The sequence below is a fragment of the Lissotriton helveticus genome, chromosome 5_1, assembly GCF_964261635.1.
Source record: "Lissotriton helveticus chromosome 5_1, aLisHel1.1, whole genome shotgun sequence".
Taxonomy (NCBI): domain Eukaryota; kingdom Metazoa; phylum Chordata; class Amphibia; order Caudata; family Salamandridae; genus Lissotriton; species Lissotriton helveticus.
The window spans coordinates 1,913,724,108-1,913,733,644 of NC_136065.1; positions in this window are offsets into that span (position 1 = coordinate 1,913,724,108).

Consider the following 9,537-nt stretch of genomic DNA (forward strand, 5'->3'; position numbering starts at 1 on the left):
CCCCTATTCTACACAAAGACCCCGGAGGAGGAAAGGTCTCCGTTCCATCCACCCCCCGACCTCAGCAAGAACAAAAATAACAAACGAAAAGACAGAATGATCACAATGTAGAGGGACGCCGGCCAACACTCCTGCGAATGTATTCAAAATAAGACATAAGAGCCGAACAGTTAGATCTCCACACCACCTTCGGCACCGCCAGGGTGAGCGGCGGAGTCTGTCTCAGGAGGACGGTCAGGCAATGAGTCCAGCCAGTCATTAACAGCATCTGGCCGATCAAAGAAAAGGGTACGTTCATTGTATTCAACCCGGAGTCTAGTGGGAAAGAGCATGGCGTAACGTAGGCCCCGATCCCGGAGACGTTTCTTGGCACCACGAAACTCCATACGTTGTCTCTGAACCTGTTGGGAAAAGTCCGGGTAAAAGTTCACCGTAGCGTTCTCAAAGGCCACCGGGCCCTTCACCCGCGAGGCCTGCAGGATAGCGTCCCGGTCTCTATAATGAAAAAGCTTCGCTACAATGGGTCTCGGCGGGGCTCCCGGCTTGACTTTGCCCCCTGGAACACGATGTGCACGTTCCACCGTGAAAAATTTTGTGAGACCAGAAGGGGCCAAATGGTTCAAGACCAGATCCTCAACCAGGAGATCCACCGAGTGGGGTTCAGGGTTTTCCGGTACACCAACCAGGCGAACATTGCAGCGACGCGCCCTATTTTCAAAGTCCTCCAGGCGACGGGTCATGAAGTCGTTCCCCCGACGGAGATTTCCAATCTCAGTTTGGAGCTCCGAGACGTCATTCGTAAGGCTAGAGGATTTAATATCCAGTGATTGTACCCTCTCATTCGTCTTGCCGAGATCAGCACGAATCAGATTCACCTCAATAGCCACGGTGTCAAGTTTGTGGGCCAAGGCCTCGTACTGCAGGCCGATGGATTCTCTCACACCCGAGATGGCGCCCATGATATCCTGTAAGGAGGGCTCCGCCGATTCTCCCAAAATTCGTTCGGACGCAATACTAGAACCAGGCAGGGCAGCTCCGGGGGACCCCTTAGAATGGGTATAACGGTCCATAACATTCGATTGAACTGGAGCTCCGCGCAGAGGTGTTTTCGTCTTGCGCGTCTCTCTGTCCCCTCTGCCCGCCATTTTGAAGATGCGTCACAGGATGAGCCACCAGGTTCGACGGGCCCGACACCCAAAATACAGGATCAAAAGTACATAAAAAGGGGGCACAACTCGGGTAGAGGTCGCCAAACCAGCAAATAGGTCACATGAAAGCCCAACAGCCGATCTGCCTCCAAGTCTCAGTCGCAACACGACATCCACAGCCGTGGCCCAAGTCGGAACAGAATCGAAACCGAAACCTAGGAAGGGGGGACCCACAAGGCCAGATCTCCTGCCGTTGTTGTTCAATTGCAGGACGGCTACAGTACCGCACCCCGTCCCGGGCGCACCTCAAGGGCGGAGCCCAAAAGTTCAGAGCACCATAACTCAGGAATACGAGATCCAAATCGATTCCTGAAAAGTGCCAGGGTAATCAGCCAAGCGTCCCCTACACGAATTCTTGCAAGAAATCAGGATTCATCCAGGATAAAATGTCGGGAGCGGCGAGGGTCCGGAGAGCGCTGTGCTCAAGCGGCCATCTCGGATGCCCGCCAAGCTCCTCCGGGAATTCTTTATTGTGACAAATGAACTCACCTATGAGTATGCTTTCAGAAATAATTTGACATGTAAATTGAGATCTGAGGAAAAGAATTTCCTGAATTTAGTTGAGGAGAGAAGAGCAATTTATAAAAGGAATGAGATGCTTAAACAGACCAAATCCAAGTTCTGGCAGAAAGAGGACGAAAAACTTAATGGCAAATCTTTTGAGAATGTTGCTATACACATAGATAAACCAATTAGTGGTACATTTTGTATTAGGCGATACAATACTATATTTGACAACTATTTTGTAGGTGCGAGTCATTGTGAGGACACTTATCAAATCATGGGGGGTTGGGGATTTAAAGGTGGCAAGGATTAAATTTTTCCTGGGATTTATTTTGTATGTGGAGATAAAGCTTATTACAACCTCCCTGATCATTGGTATGGGACGGTATACAACCTTTACCACGCATTTTTTACCACGCAATACCATTACAACGCTGGCATTACAACGCAAACCATTACAACGCATTGCGCTGGGGGGCGCTCTAGGATAGGAAATAAGTTTAATTTTCTATCCAACACATCCCTAGTGTCCACGGGGACTGGAGTTGGAATAGAAAATTATACTTACCACTATCCAGCACCTCTAAGCGCTATGCGTTGTAAAGGTATGCGTGGTAAAAACCGCGTTGTAAAGGTATGCGTGGTAAAAGTATGCGTTGTAACGTCATACATCCGTATGGGACGTGTTTTGTAGGATTAGTTTTCCCAAAAATATTTCATGTTGACAGAAATGCAGAAGGTTCATTTGAAATCAGTAAACATTTGAACAGATATAAAAGAGAAAGTTTCTCAGAAATTTTGGGAGACATCTTTGAAGCAGTGATACCTTTAGTGGGTATAATTCTGAATGCAGGTAGAATCAGAAAATTGTCTACATTTGTTGACAAATTGTCAACTGACACGGCTAGTGGTTTCCAATTAGTGGATACCGAGCTTATTGCTATTCGGTCTATGGTAATGCGGAATCGTCTTGCTTTGGACATTCTGCTAGCAAAAGAGGGAGGAGTCTGTGGCATTTTACATTCCAACACTGTTGTACCTATATCCCAGATAAGAGTCAGAGTATTGAGATGTATATCAAAAATATCACTGAGTTGCAATCATAAATTGTACCCTTAGAAGAGGATGATTTTTCAGAACATTTATCCAAGAGATTTCAAACAATCAAAACCTGGTTTCAAGAGATTGGTGGTTCAATTCTTGGCAAAGTACTGAAACCTTTATTAGTTATAGTTTTTGTGATACTGTTGTTAAAGATCAGTTGCATGTTACACAAGAGAATGAAATATCTGAGGGAAAAGAAGAGAATATATGTTATGTTATGTTATGTTATTAAAATTTCTATAGCGCACAGCTGCCCCAGCAAAGGGGCGTCCTGGCGCTTTGACAGATGCTGTAACATAACACACAAAAGAATTTAGCTAGAAACTGGAAAAAGGAAAGTTTTAACCGCCTGCCTGAAGGCGAACATATCCTCAAGAGCTCGAATGTGAACTGGGAGCGAGTTCCATAGGCCTGCCGCTAGTACCCTGAAAGAACGGCCACCCATCCTGCTCAACCTAAAGCGTGGACAGACAGCCAGATGAAGCCCCTCAGATCTCAAAGATCTCGACGGCACATAGGGCGTGAGTAGAGTGACAAGTGCCGGTGGCGAAGAAGTTTTCAAAATTTTGAAGGCCAGACACAGCGCCTTGAACATGATTCGCTGTCTGACCGGGAGCCAATGCAAGGCCGAAATGGTTCCAGACACTGAACAGTGTCTGGGAAGGCCCACAATGGCTCGTGCCGCGGCGTTTTGTACTCTTTGGAGCCTTGAGGCTTCCGCTTGATTCACCCCTAACAACAATGAGCTGCCGTAGTCCAGCCTAGATAGTATTGCGGCCTGAACTACAAGCTGTCTGGTAGGGGGATCAAAGTACTTCAAGACTGGCCTAATACCCCGCAGTATTCCGTAGCACGTGGCAGCCACCTTCTTGGTGTGATCCCTGAAGGTGAGCGCAGAGTCCACCCAGACTCCTAGATTTCTCACTCCAGTCACTGGAATAGGAGTGACACCAAGCTCTGACGGCCACCACTGGTTGCCCCATAGCTCAGCGTGCTTCCCTAAGACCAATACCTCAGTTTTGGTGGCATTCAACTGAAGGCAGTTGGTGCGAAGCCAGCTGGCTACTGCCAAGAGACCCGCACGGAATCTCGAAGCTGCTACCTCGGGGTCTCCGCTAAGTGTCACCGCTAGCTGAGTGTCGTCAGCATATGAGGCCATCGTAAGACCCCACTGTTTGACGACACCGGCCAGCGGTTTCACATAGAGGTTAAAAATTGTAGGGCTCAACGAAGATCCCTGTGGAACCCCCGTCTTCAGGGGGTAAGTGGTGGATTGGCCAGGTGGTATAGCCACTTTAAAAGTACGGTCATAAGATCAGAAAGGAACAAGAGAGAGAAATTGAACTGGAGGAGTTTCGTAGAACTCAATATGAGAATTGCAGACAAACAGCTGAGACAAGTCATTAGAAATAGTAACACAGTGTAGATCAAATATGTTCATCTTTGGGATAAAAATTTTGCTAATTTTGGGTATGGTTTGGTGATTTAGAAATCCCCAGATGAGTGAGTTGATGGAGCGAGATTTGGAAATATATTTATTTCAACTCGCAAAGTTAAACTTCGATAATAATTAATAATAATATTAACATGTGTGAAGTGAAAATTACTAATCAACCTAGATTAAAATTGCAGATCATTACACGTGGGAAACTAATATATGTGCTCATATGTGTGCTTTATGTTGCAAAAATGCTTGTTTGTGAAAAATAATAAACTGATCTTGTCTATTGTTTTGTCAGTATTAAATGCGGCTGTTTTATTAATGGCATGTGCTTATTTCTGTGTGCTCATGTTTTGTCTTTTTGTTTTAAATGTTGCACAAATCTGTTTGTTGTTTTATTTGCTTCTGCTAGGGAACATTTATAAATGGGTTAATATTTAGCAAAGGTGGGTGGGTAACAGAATGATTTCTAATTCTTGCATTAATTATTCTTTTGTGTTTGTTTGAATACTAGTTACTGAGAAAAAGGCTTGAGGCCTAGCACATCTTTCATATGGAATTGACAAAGTCCTGTTCAGAAAAAGCAAAAGCCCAGTGTGGAAAGTTTCTGTCACGTTTAAAAGAAAAATGCAAACTTAATTGAACAATGAACTATTCGTGCTCTTGGTGGGACTAGCCAAGGTCAGAAACGGGCAGAGAGATTGTCAAGCTAAGGAAGTCACGGACTGTCTATTACAAATGTTTCAAATTGAAGGAAGCTGCGTGACTTGAGAATAAGACTCTAGGAAAGAGGCGGAACTGGGCTTCGAAAATGCGATGACATTTTGTGGTTTGACATTGTTAACCAATCAGAATTTTGAATGGCAGGGAAAAGTATTCATTTTAGTTAGATTAGTTAGGGAAAAAGGTATAAAAACTGACCCCTTTAGAGGGAGGGCGCTTCTCGCTTCCCGAATCCAGAAGGGCGTGACGTGCTGACTGACTTTTTGGAGCACGTAAGGATCAATAGGGTTAAATGACTTTTATTCTTTATTTCTTTTAGGCAAAGTGAGTTTTAGTCAGGGAAATAGGGTTTAGGTGATGGAAAAACTGTTTATTCTTCTTTAAACATGCTATTTGATTCTGCTTGAAACTGTCTGACTAATTTACAATTCCTTAAACCATGCTGCTTGAATAATAAAGATCCTAATTAAAATGCACTTTTCTTTGAATAAATAGTTAATAAATAAGATTTTTGAAAACACATGCTGGCCTTGTTATTTCATGAGATTTAGTTACCATCAGCAGATCCATTTGCCTAAATGACTTAATTAAATGCAGTATTTTACATAAACCATAATAAAGTCATCATTCCGCAGTTGTATATAATGTGTAAATAATTTGTGAATAGATTTTATTAATTAGGTCACATGATTCAGTTCCTCAAAAATATGTCCTGTTAGTTTATGGGCCTTATAAGTGTTTATAGTTAATAGTGAGTATTATGGAGTTGGGTAGTGTTGTTATGACATATTTTCTATAAGGGCGCTGGATCACAACCTTATGTGGGTGCGGTGTGTAGTAGCGCCGTTTATCTTAGTCATCCACGCATTCATTCCCCTTTCACTGAGGAAACAGGGCCTGCTCTGCATAGCGTAAAGGCAATGTGTAGTCAACCGCTTGTGAGCTTCAATTGCATTGATCCATGGCATACAATAACAAGAACTTTCAAACCCATCCCCCCTCCCGCTCCAACCCCCCAATCAGGCTGTGCATCTACCCACCACGCCACCCTCCACCCAACTAGAACTAGAGCCAATATCATATAAATCGGCCATAGAGTGGGAATCATCCCTCGGGGTACGTGGGTCAGCCGCCAACCATCCCTGTGCTCATGACAGGGTGACCAAGTGCTGACCTGACAGTAGTAACTCAAGGACCCTTCCCTGCCCAGCCAACATTCCATTTATGAGTAGTGCCATAGTCATAGTGCTGCACTGTTCTATTATAGGTAGAGTCAAGACAACCACAGTATCTTAGCCACCCCGCCTGAAAGCATACTTAAGGCCCCTTAATTAATGTTATTCAATGTCACTTAGCCGTTCTGTTGAATCTCGATCCTCCGCACTATTCTGCTGCTTCTGCTCCTTAGCCAGTTGCTTGGCGTATTGGAAGGCTGCCTTAGCGTCCACAAAAAAGGTCGGTCTGCCCGGACCCTGGACTCTCAGTTTCGTAGGGTAGATTAATGCGTACTTTGTGCCTGTTTGTTGGAAGATCTTCTTAGCTGGGATAAATTCTCTTCGGGCCGCCTGTACCTGCAATGTAAAATCCGGATAGAGCGCTAAGTTGTCCCCTTCATATTGTATTGCGCTCCTATCTCTTGCCAAACGAAGTATGGTGTCTCGGTCTCTATAATTCAAAATTCGCGCCAAGATCGGCCTTGGTGGAGCTCCCGGTTTCGGTCTGGGCCCTAGTGTTCTGTGAGCCCTCTCGACGAGGAACATAGGGGATAGTTCCTCTCTGAATAAGTCCCTCATCATTTTTTCAATGTAGCGCTCCATATTTGCTATATTCGTGGATTCTGCCACACCTGTAATGCGAACATTGTTCCTCCGTGACCTTGCTTCCAAATCTTCGTTCTTTTGCTGTATCACCGCAAGGATTTTGTCCATACCTCTCACCTTCTTCTCTAAGTCCGTTTGTGCCTCTTCTGTTTCTGTCACTCGTGTTTCCAGCACACCGACTCGTCCCTCTTGTTTATCCATCCGATGCGTTATGTTGTCCATCCTAGTGGCTAGGGAGTCCATTTTTGCATCTCTTGCAGGCTCGATTTAAGGTCCAAAAACATAGATTTAATATCTTCAGCCGCCACCGATGTCTGCCCCTCCGGGCCCGAGTCTTGATCTGCTTGCTTCGCATCAGTCTGTTTCTGCCTGGTCTTGTCGAATGTGATCTTGGGCTGCCTGGTGTCCGGTTTGCCCATAATGGCACGAAGACCTTTGCTCTTGCAATGCACGTCGGTTTGTGTGGCAGCCTAGGTGAACCTTGCAGCAGCAGCGCCACTAGAGCCAGCTCCTGGGGGTAATCTCTTCCGTGATCTCCTACGCGTGTTCACGCTGGGCCCTCTATCTGAATATGTTAGTGCTCACCGCACCCAACAGTGCTTCTTCAGACCAACTTATGGGCACAGCCTGGGTTGGCGACCTCGAACACACTTGCCTGTGGGATTACACAGCGTTACTCAGGGCACACAGCCTGCCGATGAATAGGGCCCGTCAGCGGTTCTCCAGACGGCGGAATCGGCCGTGTGTAGTAGACCGACTTGTGGGTGAGAGTACTTTACCAATCAATTCTGGCCCCACTGCCACCCACATAAGTCCACCAGCGTGTCCGCAGTTCTGCCTCCGTCGTAACTGACTGGTTCCAGAGCAGTTTCCAGCACAGGATACTTCCAGACGAAATTTGTGGCCCCTCTTTTTCCCCCTATGCGGAACCGTTCCCCACCAGACACGGCAGCGTTTCTCCACAGATGCTGACTCGCCCATTCAAAATGGCGGTGTGCGCTTACGTCTCCAGCGCTATCAGTCACTCGCGGGATCGCAGCCAGCCCAGAGATGCGATGGCCAAGAATCTCATTAGGGATACTGATGGTAGGTGGGTTGCCCCTCAGTGTCCAGAGTTGTCATCCCCCTTACTTCCTGGGCGCCCGCAGCCGATTTACCACGTCTGCGCGTGGTCCTCACTCGGAACGCAAGTTGCGGCAGTATGTCAATATCTCCCGGTGTATATGCCTAACACACTCGCGTCTGCCACGTCTGGGGCTCCACTGCGGGCTCCGTACCCCGGGCTGGCCCAATCACTCTCTTCCTTTGACCTTATTAACGCGCCGTCTTCCTGTGCTCTGAAAATTACCCCCCGGCTTTGGGTCTCACAGTAGGCCGCAACTCCATCTTCGATCCGCACAGCCAGGTCGTCGGCCTGCAGTCTCGGAGCTTCAAACTCGGCGGGGGTGTCTTCCGATCCTTCCCAGTGGTCAGCTAGCTCAATCAGGTCCGAGTTACCACGCCAATGTACCGGATTTCTATCGGATTTTTGTCTTGGTTGGCGGAGCTGCAAAGTTAGGCAGCCATTCCGCTTGCTGGCCAAGCCACGCCGTGTAGAGCAGAGTTGAGTGGCGTGGAGTGAAGTGGAGTGGAGTGAAGTGCAATGTCATGGAGTGCTGTGGAGTGTCGTGGAGGGAATAGGGCATCATAGAGTGGAAGGGAATGGAGTAGACTGGAGTAGAGTGTCAGAGTGAAGTAGAGTGTAATTGAGTGGAGTAGTGTAGGGGAGTAGAATGGCATAGACCGGAGTAGAATGTTATAGATATGAGTGACATAGAGTGTCATAGAGTGGAGTGACAAAGAGTTGAGAGCAGTGGCACAGAGTTTAGCGAAGTAGAGTAGAGTCGAATATCAAAGAATAGGGTGGAGCAAAGTGACATGAAGTGGCATAGAGCGAGTTCATTTTCATTTCAAAATACTTTATTCGGCATAAAAAATACCATAAAAGTGCAAATAAAATACATCACAATATAAAAACTATACAGACGGATAGAAAAGATACATGTACAATCCGTACACAAGTAGGGCCGCCTCTCATATAACAATCGTCTCTAGCCCCTTCAGTGCTAATGACGGCTCCTGCTCGTCACGATTCCAGTAGGGAAGGTGTTGGTACATTCCTTATGTTGGAGCGCCATCTAGAGCAAGTCCGGTAGATAATGTGTTTGCAATAGTAGCGCGCAATGCTTTCCAATGGGGCGACCAGATTGCCGGGCTGACATGGAAGGCCTGAGGTCCAGGGGAGGGCGGCCTCCCCATCCCGGGCGCTGTCCTTGGTCCTGCTGCGTGGCAGGGTGCCCGGGACGGGGTCCTGGAGGGCCCGGGGAGGCTTCCCCTGCGCCTCCGGGCTTGGGAGCCCAGGCTGGGTCCAGGGGCCCGGCCGGGCCCCGGGTCGGGTGCCACGGCCCTGGGCCCTGTCTCCCAGCCTGCCGCACTGCCAAGGGCCCGGGAAGGGGTTCCGATGTGCCCGGGGAGCCTCCCCTTGCTTGGCTGGGTTCAGGAGCAGTGGCTAGGGCCCCTGAGGGCCCGGGGAGGGCGGCCTCCCCACCCCGGGCTCTGTCCTTGGTCCTGCTGCGTGGCAGGGTGCCCGGGACGGGGTCCGGAGGGACCGGGGAGGCGTCCCATGCGCCTCCGGGCTTGGGAGCCCCGGCTGCGTCCAGGGGCCCGGCCGGGCCCCGGGTCGGGTGCTCCGGCCCTG